The 23053-nt window shown below is 42.3% G+C and overlaps 1 long non-coding RNA gene across 7 annotated transcripts in view; it reads right to left on the bottom strand.

Annotated features, from left to right (window-relative positions):
* Positions 1-23053, bottom strand: part of LOC100515693 (uncharacterized) — a 226806-nt gene that overhangs the window by 64126 nt on the left and 139627 nt on the right. Inside the window, exons 6-7 of one of the 7 annotated variants that reach the window (XR_014831167.1) lie at positions 8529-10359; positions 6247-7415 (exon numbers count right to left, since the gene is read on the bottom strand). The exons of the other annotated variants lie outside the window; for them this stretch is intronic. This is a non-coding gene — a long non-coding RNA (uncharacterized LOC100515693). Of the gene's footprint in view, positions 1-6246; positions 7416-8528; positions 10360-23053 lie in introns of those variants that run through there. 7 annotated transcript variants of the gene reach the window in all.

Below are 23053 nucleotides of genomic sequence, written 5' to 3'. Positions count from 1 at the left end.
CTACCCAAGCTGCTGCAGTGACAACACCAGATCCTTAACCTGCTGTGCCACTAGAGAACGCTGACTCTGGGAGTTTTTGTTTTTTTATTATTTATTATTATTATTATTATTATTAGCTCTTTTTTAGGGCCGCACCTGCAGCATATGGAAGTTTCCAGGCTAGGGGTCCAATCGGAGCTGCAGCTGCCCGCCTACACCACAGCCACAGCCACAGCCACAGCAACACCAGAGCAGTGTCTGCGACCTACACCACAGCTCATGGCAATGCCAGCTCCTTAACCCACTGAGTGACGCCAGGGATCGAACCCTCAACCTCATGGTTCCTAGTTGGATTCATTTCTGCTGCGCCACCATGGGAACTCCTGTTTTTTAATTTTTTATACTTTTTCTCTGTTTGTAAAGTTTCCTCCAGTGAGCTTGTATGGTAGAAAATGGAAGTATACAGTTAAAAAAAAAAAGCAAATGATACAAAAATATTATACAAGGCAAAGACAACATGATTAATTTCACAGGAACATTGCAAGCTAAGTTGTCCTTTGTGGGCTCATCTGGGAAGCCAATCACCATTTATAAAGAGGCTGCTGTGAAAAAATGTGCTCTCTGTTCCAAACACTGTTTTTAAATTGAACTTCCCGAACCACTGTATTTTCTTTTTAACTCTCTTAGCAGCAGAACCCTTTATTTTAGGTTTTGTTCACAAGTGTTTCTTTTATTTTCTTGTGGGTGTTTTTACGCAGTCGTGGAAAACGGGTTCCTTAAGAATGGAAGTGCTATTGGGTGTGGGAAATGGAGTTGAGGACTGAGGCCAGAACCATTTTCTGCTTGATCCACCACGAAAAGCTTTCAATGTGGTTACGGTCAGAAACATGATTGTAAACATTGCACCTTGTTACCGCAAATGCCAGCCTCCTGGTTCATGTGGCCCTGGTGACAGAACTGCTCACTGAACTGCTTTTTCTCCCCACACACAGTCTCCCTCAATTCCTAACCCTCGCAAAGAGCAAGGCTTCACTCAGGCTTCGGTTACAGGAAAGCATCTGTCCTGCCAGCAGCCTCTGTTCTACTGTTCTCCTAAGACCTGGCGGAACCCCTGTGTTTCAGCCAAGTTCTCACTCTGAGATCTTTTTGTAGACAATGATGCAAAAGCAAAGGTAGGCTGGAAATGTTTAAGTTGGTGAACTCATGCAATCAGTCAAACCTAATGGAATTTAGACTTGCTAGAGCCTAAACAAAATCCTTTGGTCCCTTCTGAAAAGAAAACTTACGGAACCCTAAGAAAGCTTCGTGTAAATGTGACGGTGGCTTTTTAGAATCACAAATATAAGACTGAATTCCCCACTATTTATTGCCTAGGAACCCTCACACACTCTCAAAGACACAATCTGCTTACACTTGGTCTATCGAAAAGAGCTCAGTCCAGATGTTGTGAAACTTTTCTCTTTGACTACCCCAAACAGGCTTCCTGGAGCACGCATAACATTATGTTGAAATGTCTTGCTTATTTCCAAGGGAAAATCTATCTTTTTCTTCTATGAATCTGCTCCAGTATCTAACAGAGTTCCTGACGCATAGCAGACACTAAAAAAAATGTATGTATGACTCATGCATCCTGTTTTAACGACAAATTCCATGTGACTAATGAAGTTTAAATAAATGCGTTACTTGAAAATAATCATGGAACAGTGTGGGGATAAACCAAGACACTTCACTCTTGTTGCTATTACTGTCACATGTTTCCAAAGGGAAGTACAGTACTGCATTTGCATTAGGTTACGCAATTTCATCATTTTGTCACCCTCTTTTCCAAGGACCACCCCCATCAGAATGTGTTGTGAGTGGTCTTACTTTTTGTGTCACATTTCTTTCTTTTCTTTTTCTTTTCTTTTTACAGCCACACCTGTGTGGCATGGGGAAGTTCCCAGGCTCGGGGTCGAATCAGAGCTGCAGCTGCCAGCCTAGGCCACAACCATGGCAACTCCAGATCTGAGCCAAGCCTGTGACCTATGCCACAGCTGGTGGCAATGCCAGATCCTTAACCCACTGAGCAAGGCCAGGGATTGAACCCGCATCCTCACAGGCACTATGCTGGGTTCTTAACCCACCGGGCCACAGCAGGAACTCCCTGTGTCACCGGTTTCTAATTCTAAATTTAGGGCAGAAACAAAACTGAAGTCTAGGTCCCAGCTGCAAAGGTGTTGGGATGGTGATTATCTGGCACATTTACTCTGGGAATGGAGGTTTCTGTCTCTGTCTCAAAAGCTGGGGCCGTAGATGTCCCCTACAAGGCTGTTTTTAATCAATATCCTTTCAAGAAATAAGAGGTTGGGAAATATCTTTAATATTCAGCTGCTGAGCACCCTCAAATATTGTCTTTGTGACAATGACATAAAAGAAAAATCAGTGAAACTTAGAATGTGTATGAAGGCAAGCACTGGACAGTGGTGTCTAGAAATCAATGGATGGTAGTACCCCTGAAACTAATATGGTATTGTACAGCTAAATTTCAATAAAAACAAAGAAAGAAATCAATAGAAGGATATCAGGGAGTTCGTGAATGCTCTGCAATTTTATGCAAAATCAAGCATATTTCAAAGGCATGCTTTGTGTGAAAAGCATTAAGAACCTAGATCCTGATTATAGCCTAAGCCCATCCCTTTGTGGACTAGACTAACAAACGGACGTGCAGAGAGAGGCTTATTCAAGGATGCACAGTCCCAGCAGATTAAGGACTAGAACTCATGCCTTAAAATTTTGTCTAACATCTTCCAAATGCAAAGTATAAAGTCATAGATACATCTGTTTTAGAACAACCAGGTCAATTTGTGCCAAAGCTATTTATTTATTTATTTATTTATCTTTATATCTTTTTAGGGCCGCACCCTCGGCATATGGAAGTTCCCAGTCTAGGGGTCAAATGGGAGCCATAGCCGCTGGCCTACAACACAGCCACAGCAATGTGGGATCCAAGCTGTGTCTGCGAACTACACCACAGCTCACGGCAATGCTGGATCCTTAACCCACTGAGCAAGGCCAGAGATCAAACCCACATCCTCATGGATATTAGTTGGCTTCGTTACTGTTGAGCCACGATGGGAACTCCAATTTGTGCCAAAGTTATTACATGTTTTATATGAACAGAGAAACCTGTCCCCAGGCTTCAGTTTTGGCTCTGCTTTTTATTAGGTTGTCTCATAGGGATGCAAATCTTGTTTGCTTTCCTTACATCCCCTACCAGTGACCTCAACACATTGCCTACAAAAAATTGGGAGGCAAATCAAGCCAGGGGTCAGAAGGTCCCAGGTCAGGCAACCCCAAGCAGCTCTAGCTACAGGGTGGGCTCCTAAAGGGCTCTTTCCAGTTGAACCTGTGTGCACAGCCACACAAGTCTTATTCATAGGCTTTGCTGCCTATGCTGAAACCGCCCTGCCCCTCACAGCAAATGGACTCTCAGTGAGACTGCTCATTATACATCCAGCCATTTGTCCAATAGTCCAGGTCGAGAACTCAAATGCTGATAGAGATCAAACAAGCAACATGAGTGAAGCAGTCCAAAGTCAGACAATGAGACTTTGTGGTGGGAATGGTAGTGAACGCACAGCAGCTGGAGAAAAATCAAATTAGATTCCCACCTCGTTTTTTATACCAAGATAAATTGGGAAAATAGTCTCAATCAATTCTATAGAGATAGAGATGATAGGTAGATAGATAGAGAGATAGATAGATAATTGATATATAGATAAAGCCACATTACTTTTTTTATCCAGCTACATTAAAAGATTACGGGCATCCTTCAAGATGGGCAGGGTAAAATGTGCTTTGGAACAGACGAAACAAATTTCAAAGCAAAGAGGGGCTGACTTGGTCAATTTATAGATCGAGTAGGACGTCACTGAGGCATGGTGTCATGATTTTATTCGGATCATTTTCTTGCTTAGTGAACACAGTAATGGTACAGCTTGCAATTGACGGTGTCTTAAAAAGACAGTATATGTATTTCCAGTGTGAGTGCACTGTCTCCAGAAGAATACGCAAGAACCTGTAGCGATGCTGGCCTCTGGAGAAGCAGCCTTGGGTGGCTGAGGGACGGTGTGGTTAAACCCCTTTTTATCTTCGGAATTTCATATCTGTATCTATTCCAAAACTTAATGCAAAGAAAAATTTAACATATGAAGATTGTAGCTCTTTATGCACCAATGTGGAATGAAACCTGAGATACAGTGTTAAATTAAAAAAAAAAAATCAAATGAGTAAATACATAAAGCAGGCAGCTCTTCTTAGCTCCAATCCACTTTGCTGTGCAGGAAGGCGGACCTACTGTTCCCAGATCTTCTAATTTTTCAAGAAAATCTTGGCATCTCGATTTTGTGTGAAATTTCCTGATTTGTAAGGTTGACAAGCAATTAAAGTTCTTTCAAACGGATGAGGACAATAAAGCCCATCGGTGAGTGAGCCGGCGTCGTGGACTGTTACTGGGGACATCTGTGTTGTCCCTGATGGTGGCCCTGCCACACACAGTTATGCACGTTGTTCTGGGGTGCCTGCCAAGGGGATGAGTACCCTTCTCAGTGAGCTGTGGGGTCTGGCACAGAGCTGTGTGCTCCTGAGGAAAGGGCACAACGGTGCCATCGGCTCACCTAGGACTGCACCAAAGTCACCAGGATTGCCTCTAGGGGGTGCCTTTTTCTAATTCAAGCCAAGGTGCTCTTGAGGTCAGGGATGGCCCTGCCAGATGGAGAAGGAGGGATCAATGCCTGTAGTTTTCTAAGATGATACACAAACACAGATCTGTGTTTGTTTGTTTTTGTTTTACTACTATCAAACAGATAACTCCTTGTCCTCGTGGCTTATGAACTATGTGAGGTGAAGGAATTACTAGCTCAGAGGGCCAAGGGGAGACTGAGCAGGTGTGCGGGCATGCACACGCACACGCGCGCGCACACACACACACACACACACACACACACACGGCTGCACAGGACTCTGAAGTGCTTTGACGGCTTGAGTTCTGTGGGGACTGACCAAGACAGACATGACAGGTTGTCATGGAGACACGTTTTTGCTTTGTTTGGTGAAAAATCATCTGCCGAAGCTTTCATGTTTCCTCCTCCTTTCTATAGATGAACACACAGCCCTTGGCTGTCATCAGTACCTGCTCACCTACCCACAAACCAATGCGTTGCATTGAAGCTAAAGGAAAACAACTGAAAACACTAGGAGTGTTTGTTACCCTTCAGAATTAATTGAGCTAATGCATTCGCAAGACTTAGCACAATGTCTGGTGTGTAGTGAATGTTCAGTAAATTGTCACTTATTTTTTTTTTAATACATTGAGATGTAGGATGCATATGTAAAGTCCTAAAAGCCTTAATAGCTTATCAAGAGAGAAGTGAAACATCTTTTGCAGTAGGTTATCAAAGCCCTAGGCAGCTACCCTAAACTCCTCGAAACATTGCGGGAGTAAGTTATGAATTGTAAGCTATGAATTCACTTACATTTGGAGGCTTCTCTCTAAATACCCCTTGTCAGCACTGGGAAGCAGGAGAGGAGGTCAAGGGAAAAGGAGAGACAGAAAAGTCATTCCTCCGTGTTGGCTTTTTTCCTCTGTATTAAAAAATAGCAATGCTAAGTATTGCCCGGATTTGTAAGAAACTGGCTATTGTGTAAGTTGGGACCTTGACTTTGATTTCTAACAGAGCAATCCACAGATCTTCCCACACTGCCTGCCCCTGTACCCACAACATCGACAGGGTTAAAACCAATCTGCTATGTAGCTAATGGTTTCAAGTCGAAGTCTGTTTCTTCTTATGAAAATAGTGATGATTAAAGCAATGATGACGATGATAGCACCTACCACACAAGGTCGTTTTGAGGATTAGGTGAATATCTCTAAAGTGTTTGGCACGGTGCCTGGCTCAGAGAGGTGTTCCATTCCACTAGCTGTGATTAGGCACCAGAAAGAAGGACCATGAAACTTCATTCATTCATCAGAGCTTATCAAGTGCCTCTGTCTCTCTGTGCTCACACACCGGGAGTCTGGGCCCTAGAGTAGTTTATGGTCTTGTAGAGCAAAAATTTAGGGTAGGATGAGGAACAGAGGACAAAGCTGCGGGGTGATGAGCAGACATCCAGAGGTGATGGCAGTGTGTCTGGCCTGTGGGAATTCTGCGTTTTGTATCGCCCTCTCCAATCTTGTCGCCTGAACCTTGTCTTCCACACAGAGCCAAGCAGGTTAGTAATCGGGTAAGGTTTTTTTTGGGGGGGGGAGGGGGCACACCCGCAGCATGTGGAAGTTCCCGGGCCAGGAATCGAACCAGCATCACAGTTGAGACCTGTACCACAGCTGCAGCAACGCAGGATACTTAACCAGCTGCACCATACAGGAACTTCCAGTAATTGGGTGATTTTGACAAAGCCATGACTCACAGAATGAAAGGAATCCTGAGCTCATCTATTTTATTTCTTGCATTAGCCTTCAAGGTCATGGTCAAATAATCCAAGATATCCATGTTTTTCCTTTTCCATGCAGGACCTTCAGTGGAAGAGACTTATCAGTCTCTCTGGAAAGACTCCTGTTAAGAGCCTTTCAATCAGCTGGGAATCTGGGGTTAATAGATGCGTACTATTACATTTGGAGTGGATAACCAATGAGATCCCTCTGTACAGCCCCGGGAACTCTATCTCATCACTTATGATGGAGCATGATGTAGGATAATGTGAGAAAAAGAATATATGTGTGTGTGTGTGTATGACTGGGCCACATTGCTGTATAGGAGAAAATTGACAGAACACTGTAAACCAGCTATAATGGAAAAAAATAAAAATCATTAAAAAAAAGAGCTTTTCAATCAAGGCAACTTTCTCATACATGCATTATTTTCTTGCAGTACATCAAGCAACTTTTCTCTTAATGTGGAGAAGTGAGCCAGCCAGAATTTCTAGAGCACAGTCAGCTCATTGCCCTTTCTGTTCCTGTTGATACCCATCTTGAGTGTAGGTAGCTCTTGGCCATATTCTGGTTTCTCATTGAAGAAGGCATTAGAATGCCATTCTGCCGCATTCCTCCTGGAGGATATTCAGCAAAAGGCCTTCCTTTGTGGTTAAATTTATGGTTAAAGCTTAGTTAAACTGGAAACACTCTGTCATTGTTCAAGAAGTTTTAGCTTTTTTTTTTTTTTTTTTTTTTTGTCTTTTTGCCTTTTGTAGGGCTGCTCCCTTGGCATATGGAGGTTCCCAGGCTAGGCGTCTAATTGGAGCTACAACTGCTGGCCTACAGCAACACAGCCACAGCAAAGCAGGATCTGAGCCACATCTGTGACCTACACCACAGCTCACGGCAACGCTGGATCCTTAACCCACTGATCGAGGCCTGGGGTCAAACCCTCAACCTCATGGTTCCTAGTTGGATTCGTTAACCACTGAGCCATGATGGGAACTCCTCTTTCTTGCTTTTTACAATGGTTTCTATGGCATCATGTGGGTGACACCAGCAGGGGTTGAGAGCCACAAGGTTAAGGGACCCCCCAGCTCATCTGTCTCTACCTCAGCCAGGGAGCTCATTTCACTTCAATGAACATAAATTGGGCAATTCCTGTATGTCCAGGGCTGGCCCAGGGCAGGACTATTGGGAAGATCAAAGGGTTCCATAGGTCGGCAGATGCCACTCTGCACACTAAACCTTTAAAATCCATAGGTGTCTTAATTTGCTAATCATAAGTTCTTCAGACTTAAATTAGCTTAGAACGAGAAGAGACCTTAGGACAGATCCCGTCTCCAGAAGTCCTAGTATATGACTATTCCACCTGAGTGTCCATACCTCTTGGGAAAGGGAAATTTCTCCTGCCCATGGGCATTGTTTGACCTGCCACCAAGAGTTTTTTTTTTTTTTTTAATAAGAATTAAACGAAATATTACATATAAGGAAACTAGGACATAGTATGTCCTCAACTAAGTATCATTTTTTTTTTTTTTTCTGCTCGGTTGGAAAGTTCGTCCCTAACCTGATCGTAATATGACCTCTGTCTCTTCTCCTCATGGGTACTTGCTTCCCCTTGAGTCAACTTGAGACAAGTTTTATCTTTCGTGTGACAGCCCTTGAAGTATTTGAAGAGCGCTGCCTCCAACTTCACCATCTCTAGGCTCCTCTCATGCTCCTCATGTCACTCCCTCAGAGCAGCCCACTTGATGAGTCCAGCTACAATTGACCATCCTTTTCGGTTACTCTGTCAATCATCTTGTTTGTTTTCTTCAAGTGCTTTTCACAGTCAGAAGTTGTCTTGCTCATGTATTTATTTTTATTTTATTTTTTTTGCTATTTCTTGGGCCGCTCCAGCGGCATATGGAGGTTCCCAGGCTAGGGGTCCAAGCGGAGCTGGAGCCACCGGCCTACGCCAGAGCCACAGCAACGCGGGATCCGAGCCGCGTCTGCAACCTACACCACAGCTCACGGCAACGCCGGATCCTTAACCCACTGAGCAAGGGCAGGGATCGAACCCTGAACCTCATGGTTCCTAGTCGGATTCGTTAACCACTGCGCCACCACAGGAACTCCTATTTATTTCTTAATTATGGACTCTAATATAAGCTCTTTGAAGGCAGGGATCGTCGTGTCTGCCTTGATTATTACTGAATCTCTTGTACCTAGAACTGTGACTAGCAAGGCCTCAACAAATACGGGTTGATTGTTAGTTAAATGAGTCAGTGAACAAACCTGAATCCTGTCTTTCAACCATTCCATTTCTTTGGTTCAGGTAACCAAGTAGCTTTGTCCTAGACACAGCAATGGAGAATAAAGAAGCTAAATTAGAGCAAGGAACACTTACTGGCCATTTCCTTTTCTTATTCCTTTGAATACAGTGTGATACTGAGAGAAAAGAAAAAGTGCTGACAGGACCAAGATTCTTATGTGATACCTGCTGATAATATCTCACTGTCTGGCTTTGAAAAAGTCTCTCCACGTTCTGGAGCTTTGGTTTCTCATACAGAAAACTCAGAAGGCAGACAGCTTGTTCTTGATGGTGCCCTGGGGCTCAGAAATTCTCTCAATGGAAGTAGAAATGCCAAAAAAGAAGCCCCATATGACTCAAATGCACTGAAGATGTGATCATCAGCAAATGGTCAGTGGTTCCCAAACTTGGATGCACATTTGAATCACCCAAGAGGTATCCTATTAAATCAACTTGACTGAGGTGCAATTTATATGCAATCAAGTGCACATAATTTAAAATGTAGTTAGATGAGTTTTGACTAATGTATACTGCCCCATTGCAGTCAGTCCACTGTTTAACCCACTTCCCTATGCAACCACCAGTCTGATTTCTATCAGCACAGATAGTTGTGTTTATTTTAGCACTTCACATATATATAATCACATAGTGTAATATATACATATTATCATAATGATGTGGTGTTTACTCTTTTGTGTCTTGCCTCTTTTGCTCAGAATATTGTTGTTGATATTTCATCCATGTTGTTTCTTATGTCAGTAGTGTTATTTATATAGCTGAGTAATTTCCCATTCTAGAAAACTTCTTGGGGTCCCCCTCATGGCTCAGTGGTTAACAAATCTGACTAGGAATCATGAAGTTGCAGGTTCAATCCCTGGCCTCACTCAGTGGGTTAAGGATCCAGCGTTGCCATGAGCTGTGGTGTAGGTCAAAGACATGGCCCAGATCCTGCGTTGCTGTGGCTACAGCAACAATTAGAACCCTAGCCTGGGAACTTCCATATGTCGTGGGTGCAGCCCTAGAAAAGCCAAAAAGACAAAATATAGAAATAGAAAAATAGAAAACTTCTTCAATGTAGGTTCCTAGACTCCACTGATGCTCTTGGCACTAGATCTCTGACATCGAAGTCCAGAAGTCTCCGTATTTAACATGCTTTAGAAGGAATGCGTATGCAGAAGTTGGGCTTAGGAACCTTTTAATTAGGGAATTTCCCTCCTCAAGTTCAAATAGTTCCCACACAAGGCGACTGTTTGCATGCTGAGTATAAGTTGGTCACAGGTTCTGTGCAGGTCCGAGAGCTCTTGTTTCTGTAGGACTCTCAGGAAGATCCGTGGTCCTCCTGGTGCCTGTAACAAATCCCAGGGTGAGCTCTGCAAATATTCTTTTAGCTCGAAGGCACCTGTGAATTGAGTTACGAGTCTCAGTGTCCACAGGTAAGTCCATAATCTTCATCTATAAACGCTCACCTCTGTCACAGAGAAGCAGAGGTGCTGTGGGCGGCCTTGCATTTCAGCCCAGCTGCTGGAATTACTCATGACAGTTTTATGAGTTGTTTTACTGTCTGGTAAAGGTTTTTTCCTTTTTTTTTCTTAACATATAAGGGAAGCATTTTTTGACCGTAGCCCACAAGCGCCACCTTCAGGAGGGAAATATAACATTCTGTTAGGTCACAGGGACCCAGTTTCTTTTCCTGCAAAAAAAGTCTTAAGATCAAGATACAGTTTCTGTGTTCATAAAATTCCATTCCATATTTTAAAGAGATGGACTTTATTTTTCAGGGCGGCTTTAGGTTCATGGAAAAATTAAGCAGAATGTAGAGAGGTTTCCCATCTATCCTCTCTCATTTATATACAATATTCCATACCAGAGTAGGACATTTGCTGCAACAGATGAGCCTCCATCGCTAGCTCCCACACTCCAAAGTTTAGATTAGGTTTCACTCTTGGTGTCATATATTTTATGGGTTTGGACAAATGAATAATGACATGTATTCACCATTATTATTTCATGTATCATACAGAGTAATCTCACCATCCTAAAAATCCCCTGTGCTCTGCTTGTATATCCTTCCTTCCTCTTGAACCCTTGCCAAACACTGATCCATTTACAATTCCTATAATTTTACAGAATGTGGATTATACAGTATGTAGCCTTTTAAAACTGGCTTCTTTCACTCAGTAGTATGAATTTAATGTTCCTTAATGTCTTTTCACGGCTTGATAGCTCATTTCTTTTTACCTCTGAATCATATGCCATTGTTTGGATATATCACAGTTTATTTATCCATTCTCCTACTGAAGGGCATCTTTGTTGCTTCCAAGCTTTGGCAATCACGAACAAAACCATTGTAAACAACAGCGTGTAGGGTTTTTGCGTGAACAAATGTTTTCGACTCCTTTGGATAATACCAAGGAGCACCATTGCTAGATCGTATGGCAAGAGTATGTTTAGTTTTGTAAGAAATTATCACACTGTCTTTTAAAGTAGAAGTGCCATTTTGCATTACCACCAGAATGAATTAGAGTTCCTGTTGCTTCACATTCTCACCAGCATTTGGTGGTGTCATTGTTTTGCAATGGCATTGTGTGGCAATACTAATGAGTATGTAGTGGTATCTCATTGTTATTTTAATTTGCAATTCCTTAATGACATATGCTTAATTATATGCTTAATTTTCATCTCTATATCTTCTTTAATGAGATGTCTACTCAAGTCTTTTGCCCACTTTTAAAACTGGGCTGTTTATTTTCTTATTGTTGAGTTCTCAGAGTTTGTTGGATATTTTGAGTGAAATATTTGCAAATATTTTCCTCCAGTCTGTAGCTTATCTTTTCATTCTCTTCATGGTGGTCTTTTGCAGGCTGAAAGCTTTTAATTTTTTTTTTTTAGGGCCATACCTGCAGCATATGGAGGTTCACAGGCTAGGGGTTACATTGGAGCTATAGCTGCCGGCCTATGCCAAAGTCACAGCAACACGGGACCCAAGGAACATCTGCAACGGACACCACAGCTCACAGCAACGCTGGATCCTTAACCCACTGAGCAAGGCCAGGGATCGAACCCGCATCCTCTAGATGCTAGCTGTGTTGCTAACTGCTGAGCCACGATGGGAATGCCTAAAAGCTTTTAATTTTAATGAAGTCCAGCTTATCAATTATTCTTTCACAGATCTTAACTTATAGTGTTATATCTAAAAAGTCATCATCATACCCAAGCTCATCTAGGTTTTCTCCTATGTTATCATCTGGGAGTTTTATAGTTTTACATTTAGATCTATGATCCATTTTGAGTTAGTTTTTGTGAAAAGTATAAGGCCTTTGTCCAGATCCAGTATTTTCATGTTGATGTCTGCTTATTTCAGCACCATGTGTTGCAAAGATGATCATTTCTCCATTGTATCATCTTGCTCCTTTGTCAAAGATCAGTTGACTATGTTATGTGGGTCTATTTCTAAACTCTCTGTTCTGTTCCATTGATCTATTTGTCTCTTCTTTTGCCAATACCACACTGTCTTGATTACTGCAGTTTTATAGTAAAGGTTGAAATTGGGTAGTTTGCTCTCTGATTTTGTTCTATAATATTCTGGGTCTTTTCCCTCTCCGTATAAACTTTAGAATCAGTTTGCCAACATTTGCAGAATAACTTGCTGGGATTTTGATCTGAATTGTATTAAATCTATAGACCAAATTGGGAAGAGCTGACATCTTGACAATATTGAGTCTCCCCATCTATGAACATGTAACATCTCTCAATTTATTTTGTTCTTTCATCAGAGTTTTGTGGTTTTTCTCATATAGATCTTGTATTTTGTTACCTTTATACCTAAGGATTTTATTTTTTGGAGTACTAATGTAAATGGTATGGTGTCTTAAAATTCAAGTTCCACTTGTTTATAGGAAAGCAATTGATTTTTGTATATTAATCTTGTATCTTGCAACCTTGCTAACATTGCTTATTGGTTCCGGAGTGTTTTTGTCAGTTTCAGACTTTTTGCATAGATGATCATGTCATCTATGAACAAAGACAATTTTGTTTCTTGTTTTCCAATTTATATTCCGTCTGTCTCATTGCATTAACTAGCACTGACACAACAATGTTGAAAAAGAGTGGTGAGATAAGACATTCTTGTCTTGTACCCAATCTTAGTAGGAAATCTTCTAGTCCCATCATTAAGCATGAGAGATGTATTGTTTTTGCAGATGTCCATAATCTGTATGAATAACCATAATTTTAATCTGTTTTGTGTGAGTATCGTAAGTCTTTTGAAATATTACTTAGAAGTGGAACAATAGGCACTCAGGTAATGCTGAACTATGAAAGCAAGTTTACCAGATATCACTTTTATAAAAATGTGCTTTAAATCAACTAGCTAAAGAAAATTGTTCATAAGTAGTTTCACACTAAACTCCAGAAAACATAGGTTCCTCTGGCTGGTCTTTAGTCTATGTGTTGTTAAATACATTCTTTCCTAACAGACCATAATTAAATGTTATGGATTCTACCACTATGATCTATATTTTGTTCACCATTAGTTTCATGATGGTTTCAATAATTACATCTTTCAACCTTTTTTGTGTGGCTAGCACTATACTAAAATACAAAGAAGTTTAAGTCAGAGTGTCCTACTTCTAGGGACTTAAAGATCTATTAAGGGGTCAAGAGAGACATTAGGAACAGCCAAGAGACAATGCAAAGCAGAGTATAATTAATCATCAAAATGAGAGATGTTGGTTATAAGGGCAAAAGAAGTGCAGGATACGGAAGACAATGTGGACGAGAGATATTATGGAAGATATTAGAAAACAGTAAGAAGTTAGTTCTCATAGGGTAGGCTGGATTGACAAATGTGAAAGCAAGAGGGAAAGGTATTTCTTCCAGGTATCTGGTCAGCATGAGCAATGGCTTGGAGTTGGGAATGAGCATGATATGACTAAGAACAGTAGAAGCAGAGCATGAAAAGAATGGTCATGGAGCTTAGATGAATCCATGCAGGTAAGTATCTCCTTAAGGTGTGTTGGTTGGTGATTTTATTTTCTCTAATGATAAAGGAGGGGAACTTTACACTTTTACAGAACAATAACAACCATGATTTAGTTTAAGTTTGTACTGTGCATTTTAAGTAATTGTAGGAATATGACAGGATGACCAAAACTGCCCCTCCCTTTAGGGTTGTTGGGTTACAATGTGGTCTTTCCCTCTTTCCCCCTACAGTTTTGGAAGGCAGTGAGAGAACCAGCCTGGAACAGTGGGCTGCTGCATTTGCAGGTTGGATGAAGGCAGATGCTTGGGCCCATTGATAATGTTTGCCTTCTGTTATTTGAGTTTTCCTCTGACTCCCTCCCGGAAAGTAAGGCGCTATTCACCCAAAGAATGAAAGCCCCTTTACTATCATTGTAAAGACAGAATTGGCTGCTGCATCTATAGAGAAGTGCTTAGTATACCATATATGTGCAACTTTGGAGTTCGTGCTACTTTCAGTTGAGCCCCAGTTTTCTATCTGTTCAATAACTGGAAATTTCCTGCGAGTGTGGCTTATCATTATCATGTTTTAGTGACAGCGAGGAGCCTGCATCACAGAGCCTTGTTGTATTAATGCTCCAGGTTGCTTCTGCTAACCCTCTGAGGAGTAAGACGGTGGAATGCAAAGGTTACTGGTGCTCTCTGGGGTCAGAGTGCACACAGGGCTAGTATTGATCATCTCCCTGGTTCCTACCCTACTCTGGGGAAGTTTAACAGTCACAGTAGCCACTGCAAAGCTACATAAAGGTTTCAACATCAACTTTCCAAAGCTTAAAAAAGGCAGGCAGGGCTGTATTTCTCTCTCTCTTCATAGTGCTCATCATTTATAAATCTTTCACTCTGAAAGATAGTACCATATGTTTTCTTGAAGGGCTTTCTTGATTACTGTAGATTAAGGCTATCATTTACTAATATATTCAAGAGTGTTTATTGCAAAAATCCTATGCTTGGGGTTGGGAAGACAGTGGTGTGCAAAACAGCTAGTCACCGCTCTCAAGGTTCAGAGTATAGTAGGAAAGGCAAAAAAATAAACCATAGCTGAAATGCAGAGGAAGAGGGATTCAGGAAGAGGAAGAGCCTGGGCAAAGAACTGGTGTTGTGGGAGCCAAGAGTGCTGGGGAGGGTGGTAAAAGGAGTGCAAACAAATACCAGCCACAGGGGTAGGATTCTGACCTTGATGGTCCCAGAAAGTCCTCCTGAGAAGTGTGACTTTTATCAGAAGTGCAATGGGGAACCATGGAAGAATTTAAAGCCAAAAGTGCATACTGGAAAGATGTACATTGCACCTATATTGAAAACAGAGTTACAGACAAAGGCTTGTTGACAAATCTTAACTCTCTAAATGTATCTCTAATTCTGCCACATAGTCACATAATCACCTGCTGGCATTATTTTTCCTTTTGGTTAAGGATGAATTATGGGGGAAAAAAATCAAAAGTAGTGCGGGTCCTCTGAATTCTCTAGGACTCAGAGATTTCCATGAGGATGACTGAGGCTGAGACTGACACTTCAAAACAATAAAGGAAACTGTTTTCATAGTGTTCAGATGAGAAAAGGTGAATGAAAGCAGTCAAGATGTTGACAGGGGTTGTTTCTATTATGAATGATTTTATATTATGACTTATATTTTTCAACAGTCTCTAAATGTCTTTATTTTATAACTGAGAAAACACTATTTTTAATTTAGAGTATAGTAAAGTTAAACTTTCCCAAATTTTTCTTCTTTCTTTTATTCTTTTATCTTCCTTCCATCTCCACCTATCCCGAAGGTCACAGAGAGCATGTTTTGATTCGCTATTCATTATTCAGGACCCTGGGACCCTGGAGGAAAAGTCCTGGGAGGTTATACTGACACAGAAGTGATAAATTCCATTTCACCATTGATTTTTATAGCTGCTGCATTTCTTTCAGCCTCTTCTTGCCCCAAGCAGCATTAATAATAGATGACATGTCTTCTTCTGAATTTAATGTTTAGTCTGTCGCTGAAGCAGGCCCATGCAACTAACATGTTCTTGTTTTCTTTTTGGCCACACCCTTGCCATGTGAAAGTTCCAGGGCCAGGGATCAAACTCAAGCCAAAGCAGTAACCTGAGCCACAGCAGTAACAATACACAATTCTTAACCTCTGGCCACCAGGGAACTCCAACATGGCTTTTCTTCTGAAATCCTATGTCCTGAAATAGCTCTGAAACATATTTAGTGGTGGGGGGTGTGTAGGCTATCATCAGATGTGCAACTTTAACTGAATGACTTGGATGACTTGGTCCAGGCCTTATGTGAGACTTGGGTGATAGACTCTCTTTTAAACAAAGAAGACACTAAAACACAGAAAGGTTAAGCAACTTGACCAAGGCCATGGAGCTAGTTAGTGGCACAACTGGGGACTGGATTTATACTTAAATTTTCCTATTCCTAGACTATCCTTCTCACTCTGTCTAATCGCCTGCCCATTAATGGGGACAGCCTGGGGAGAACGTGCTGGGAGGGGATGTGATGGCTGCATGGTGAGCTCATAACAGGCGCAGAGGGGATGAGGGAGGTGGGAGGGTGGAGGATGGAAATCAACAGGGGAGGAAAACAGGGGGTGTGCCAACCCCAGGGCAAGGCTCAAACAATCCAGTCTAATCCAAATCAGGCTGGCAAGCATCTTTGATTGGTCCATCCGGCTGAGTTCTCCAAGCTGTATTCCCTGAACTGTGCCCAGCTGGCAGAATGAAAATCATTTGAAAAATATCCGGAAATTGCTACTCACCAGGGAGCATCTGTGAAAAATACTGGCCACAAATGAGCTGGCAGGGACTCAGTAACTGCCAGGTCACTCTGCCATAGCCAGTTTGTCTGAAGGGGTTCTGCAGTTATTTCCCAGTTGGGCCACTCAGCTGCTGTATGTGGTTGCGCCTTGGGGACTTTTTTTTTTTTTTACAGTGTTTCTTTTGAAGCAGGAGATGTGCTCTAGAAAAGCTATGGGTAAATCAGAGTTTCGTACCTGGAATCACAGTTTTCAAGTGCACTCATGAATATTCCTGTGGTAACTCTCTAAACTGAAAGATTTTTCACAAATAATTTCCATTTTGTAAATCTGGATTTCTTAATGCAAAATTCATCCAGGGTCATCCTGGTGAAGAAATTCCAGGGCATAGACGTAATCTGCATTTTTGCACAATCATTGCCGGGAATGGTAGTGAGAAGCAGGGTTAGATCATCTTCTCAGTAGACTGGGATCCTAAGATTTGGCAACTTGTCCAGCCTCTGGTCCCAGTGGCTCCTTAGGAAATCACAGCTGGAAAAACCTAGCCGTTCATTTTAGCTCGTCGTTTCTTATGCCTGGTTATTCCCAGGATCCTCCAGTGGTTTTTCTTGTCTCTTACATCCTAATGTCCTTCTTCACAATGCTGATGTTCTCAGCAAGATGTAATGCAAATATTTTGCTTTGAGCTCAGAGTCCAGGCTCTTTGATCTTCTTTGGGTATGAGACCACTTGCTGACCCTTCTGGACTGTTTGCTGTTTTCTCTGGTCTTTTCACCTGCTGGGTAGAATCAAGCAGTTCCCCAGAAAAGAGTGTTCTGAATTTTAAGAGAACAGTTGAAATTAAGAGAATAAAATGTGTGCTGACCATTTGTATTAGTCAGAGTTCTCTAGAGAAACAGAACCAACAGGATATAGATGTAGAGAGACGTGTGTGGACATGGGTATGAGGAGAGTATCAGAGGAACTGGCCCATGGGATTACAGAGTCTGAGAAGCTCCACCGTCTACCACCTGTGAGCAGGAGAACCAAGAAAGCCTGTGGGGTGTTGCCATTTAGTCAAAGTCCAAAGGTCTGAGAACCAGGGGAGCCACTGGTATAAGTCTGGGTTGCAGTCCCAGGACCGAAGATCCAGGAGTGCTGATGACTGAGGGTGGAGAAGACAGATGTTCTGGCTCAACACAGACAGCAAATGTGCCCTTCCTCTACTTTCCTGTTCTATTCCTGGCTCAGCAGCTTGGACGATGCCCACCTGCATGGCGAGGGCAATATTTGTTACTCAGTCCACTGAGTCAAACCCTAATCTCTTCCTGAAGCACCCTGACATCATGTTTTATCAGTTATCATGCATCTCTTAGCCCAGGCAGGCTGACACGTGAAAGGAACCATTGTACATCATCCAAATCAAATATACAAACTGCCCTGCTCATGACCGTCTATCCTCTCGGTGGCCTGTCTGGGGGCTTCTATCTCTTTTAAAGACATGCAAGCCTGAAAAGAAAGAAAGCACAGGGATGGAAACGATCTAGCAAACAGTAAGACCCCTCTTTAGGGAAGATGAAAACGTCCCAGATAGGTCCTACAATGGCCCTCAGAAAAGACTTCCCAAGAATTCAGGACTTGATTCCTTTGAAGGCTTTTGCTTTGTGGGTTCCCCTCCCCTGAACTTGACCTTTCAGCTCCACTCAGTACGAAGGCTCTCCCAGAGAGAGAGAACTGAGAGTGAGGAGAAAGAGCCTTTGGGCAGCTAAGACATATGGGAGAGAAACAATGGGAAAGGGGGTTTTAAATACTGCTGAGTGACTGGATTTGACTCTCTCTTGATTTCTTTAAAAAACACAGCTGAAGAATTCCCATTGTGACACAGCAGAAACAAATCCAACTAGTATCCATGATGATGCTGGTTTGATCCCTGGCCTTAGTTCAGTAGATCGGGGATCTGCCGTTGCCATGAACTGTGGTGTTGGTCGCAGATGTGGCTCAGATCCCACGTTGCTGGCTGTGGCTGTGGTGTTGGCTGGAAGCTGTAGCTCTGATTTGACCCGTAGTCTGGGAAGTACCATATGCCACACCTATGGCCCTAAAAAGAAAAAAAAAAAAAAAAACCAACCAAAAAACTCACAACTGAAAATGGAATTTCTTTTCATTACTTTTGATTCATGGACTGTGTGTTTTTTAAATGCATCCCTAAAAGTATCATCTGAGCCATAAAGAACTTCAGGGTTTATTCAATGTAGATAAAATATCTTTTCCTTTAGTAGGGGAGATTGGAAGTGGAGATAGAAAGTTATATTTCAGAAATTCTTAAGCGATACAGTCACCCACAAAGCCTCAGTCTCCAGAGGAGACACGGAGTTTGGCAGAAACCCCTTTATCCCGAATGGCCTAGTACCCAGATGGGTCCAAGCTAACACTAGGACCCAGTTTTTCATCTGACCCATCTGCTGGGGCAGATATCCACCTACGTTGCTAGGGCACCTCCACTACCTAGAGGAGCCAATCTTTTTATCATGGTTTTATGTGTGATTGCTGCTAAATACCCTTGGCAGAGGCTCTTGCTTTTCTTATACAAATATTGACAATCCTACTTAGAAAAACGTTCCTTATATAAGTGGACAGACTTTGGTTGCCATCCCCCAACATGCGCCGCACTAAAAGGCAACCTCCTCGTTACTCAGACACAGCCTTGCTTTAGTCTGAAGTTCCAGGCTTGGCACACGTATTAGAATCGTTGAGAGAGGGAGGGTTCATTAATAAGTAAGGAGTCTGGGTCTCATCCTAGGAATTCTGATCTAGGAGCGCTGTGTTGGCCCAGGAATCTGCATTTTAACGTGAACTTCCAATGATTCTGATGCAGGCTTTAAAGACTGTATTTTGAGAGAAACGGACAAAGGTCCTCTTGGTAGAGCCCACTCGGTGGCATCTTGTGAGTCACAAGCCTCCTCTAGACCTGTGCCAGGTGGTTACTTGCCTAAGTGAACATTCACAGGGAACAAGCCATGGGGTTTCACTGTCACTTTTTTTCTTTTTTTTTTGTCTTTTTAGGGCTGTACCCTTGGCATTTGGAGGTTCCCAGGCTAGGGGTTGAATCGGAGCTGTAGCCGCCAGCCTACGCCACAGCCACAGCCATGCCAGATCCGAGCTGTATCTGCGACCTACACCACAGCTCGTGGCAACGCTGGATCCTTAACCCACTGAACGAGGCCAGGGATGGAACCTGCGTCCTCATGGATGCTACTCAGATTGTCAGATTCGTTTCCGCTAAGCCATGAAGGGAACTCCCACTGTAGTGTTTTCATGCGTAAGAGGATGCCAGAAAAGCATCCCATTTGAGTCTACTCATTAGAAGTCAAGCGCCTTCTGGCCAGATAAGGCAAAGGATCCGTGACAGAAAGGTTAAAATCAAGTTTTGTTTCTGCTCTTTGCAAGGATTTGGTCATTTCGGTGTAGGAAAAAAGGACTGCTTTGTGAGGGGGAGACACACAGTGATTGCCTTCATAAGCTAAAGGCTGATTTTGTGGAAGGGGGTTACAGTATTCCTGTGTAACTCCAGAGAAGAAGCAGCACTGTAAATCAAGGTGTAGGGAAATAGTTTAGTTCGATAAAAGACAGTTAATGATTAGGGACCTTGAAAATGAAGTGGGCTTCCCTGTGCAGTGGTGAGCACTGTACCATCTGAGCATCTTGATGAAGACGTTATGTCAATTAATCAGCTAACTTATGTGTCCCACATTTATTAACACATTGTGGGGTAGTAGAAAGAGTCTAGGACATGGGGAGTTCCTGTCGTGGCGTAGTGGAAACAAATCTGACTAGTATCCATGATCCCTGGCCTCGCTCAGTGGGCTAAGGATCCAGCGTTGCCATGAGCTGTGGTGTAGGTCACAGATGTGGCTTGGATCCCACGTTGCTGTGGCTGTGGTACTGGCCTGCGGCTACAGCTCCAATTTGACCCATAGCCTGGGAATCTCCATATGCCACGTGTGTGGCCCTGAAAAAGAAAAAAAAAAAAAAAGTCTCAATTCAAACCCCAAATCCCTTACTTACTGTGTGACCTTGGGAATGCAATTTAACTTTCAGAGGGCTAATGTGAAAACCAGATAACATATATCAAGCACTTGGCACAGAGTAGGTGCTCATAAGTATTTGCTCCCTGCCTCTTTCTTCTGTCTCCATCTTTGTTTCAGGTTTTAGGAAAATCAGGCTGAATAAGATCCTGTGTCTCCCTTCCAGAAATTCCTCAGCTAATAGTGGGAGACAACCAGAAACAAATATAGGTAACATGCAAAGGTTAATGGAGGCCCAGCGTGGGGAGGGACTTCCAGCATTCTGCAAGAGTTGATGCTTATCACTCAGGCTCTTGTTGCTGTCATTTGAATTCTACTGCACACAGAGAGTGGCTTTGCATCTTGGAATATCTACCCATCACTGAGAAATGCTAAGGGGCAAAGAAAATTTGTGCTAGAAACCAGAGACCATATTCCCCTTAGTTCTTTATTTCTTTGAAATCATTAATCCAGCAAACATTTTTCTGAGCCCCTACCCATCCTGGCAGCTGGGGATGGAGAGTTCTTGACCACATGGGGTTCACAGTCTGTCTGGGGAGACAGGCTAAGATGGACAAAGAGAGTTGGTCCACAATCCTTCAATATCCATTGCAACCACGAGTGTCTTCTTCTCACTTTCCCACATTAGAGTTATGTTTCTCCTTGGATAAGAAAACTGAATTTGGCCAACACTGCGCTTCTTCCTCCAATGCCTCTGAACCCACAATAGGCTTTTTTTTTTTCTTTCGAGTTTTAATTCAAAAACTTTCTTTTTGGAATTTTAAATAGGGATATCCAAACTCTTCTGGTCACATTTTTTTTTTTGGAAATAATTTTGAACTTACATTTAGATAAATTATATCCAAATAGGAATAGTCTTAACTAATTTCTCAAGGTGTAATTCAGTCCTGTGCAATGTGGTGTGTGTGTGTGTGTGTGTGTGTGTGTGTGTGTGTGTGTGTGTGCTGTTTGGAAGGAGTAGAGTATAAAGAGATGGAGGAGTTTTCTCACCACATATTTAGGGTCTGGTTTGATGAGAAGAAAAATAAAACACATATTTTGTACATTGATGATTAATATGACATCAGAACACTTTTTTTTTTTTTTTTTTTGTCTTTTGTCTTTGTTGTTGTTATTGTTGCTATTTCTTGGGCCGCTCCCGCGGCATATGGAGGTTCCCAGGCTAGGGGTTGAATCGGAGCTGTAGCCACCGGCCTACGCCAGAGCCACAGCAACGCTGGATCCGAGCCGTGGCTGCAACCTACACCACAGCTCACGGCAACGCCGGATCGTTAACCCACTGAGCAAGGGCAGGGATCGAACCCACAACCTCATGGTTCCTAGTCGGATTCGTTAACCACTGCGCCACGACGGGAACTCCAGAACACTTTTTTGTTAGAAAAAATTTTTTGTTAAAAAAAGAAACTCTTGCCATTTAGTTCTATACACAAGAACTAAAGAGCCATCATTTTAGTGAAAGAGAGTTGTTCTACATTTTCTTTCATCCTTCTCCATCCCCAGAATAGGGAATCCTACCTATTTTTGTGCCATAAACCTTTAGCTGTCTGGTGAAAACAATAAACCCTTTCTTAAAATAATTTAAAAAGGCATACAAAGAAATACATGGAACATCAAAGGAAACTAATTATACTGAAATATTAAAAATCCAAATATAAGAAATTAAATATATGAAATATTAATACATGTTTTTATCTACTAACACACTAAATAATAAAATCTGCTGGTAGGTCTGTTGTGATTTCGTAGAAACATTGAGCATAAATGACACTTTGAGATACCTGTGCTCTGAGATTAAAAAATATCTGTGATTTCTATTGTTGACATCACTAATAATCCTGATAGATTTGATTGCCTATACTTGTAGCTGAAAAGGGTGCTCAATTTCTTTTTTTTTTTTTTTGGCCATGCCCATGGCACATGGAAGTTCCAAAGTCAGGGATTGAACCCATGCTACAGCAGTATCTAGCCCCACAGCAGTGACAACTTAGCCCACTGAACCACCAGGGAACTCCTCTTTAAGTGTTAATTTCAAAAGAAATTTATGGAAATAGAGATGCAAGGTTTGGCCCATCTAATTTCATGTAGCCCTGAATCCCACTCAGGTCAGGAACCCCTCTTTTTTTTGTTGTTGTTGCTTTTTAGGACACACACATGGCACATGGAGGTTCCCAGGCTAGGGGTCTAATCGGAGCAACAGCTGCTGGCTTATGCCACAGCAGCTCCAGATCTGAGCTGTGTCTGTGACCTACACCACAGCTCACAGCAACGCCAGATCCTTAACCCACTGAATGAGGCCAGGGATAGTACCCGCAACCTCATGGTTCCTAGTCGGATTCATATCCGCTGCTCCACGACGGGAACTCCGGAAACCCCTCTTCTAAGTGAGGTTCCTAGGACCCATCTTACTATCCCTGACAAAGGAACTACTTGTAAGTGCAACAGTTACAGGCTTTCCAGAAGGTGTCAGACTTGCTTTTCTGAAATCTGAAATCCAGTTT

The sequence above is a fragment of the Sus scrofa genome, chromosome 16, assembly GCF_054392235.1.
Source record: "Sus scrofa isolate SSC_HxYL_T2T_F1_AM1 chromosome 16, Sscrofa_HxYL_maternal_Yorkshire_Landrace_v2.0, whole genome shotgun sequence".
In the NCBI taxonomy this organism is placed as follows: Eukaryota; Metazoa; Chordata; class Mammalia; order Artiodactyla; family Suidae; genus Sus; species Sus scrofa.
The sequence above is the reverse complement of the archived record's forward strand: the minus strand, read 5'-3'. Positions and strand labels throughout refer to the sequence as shown.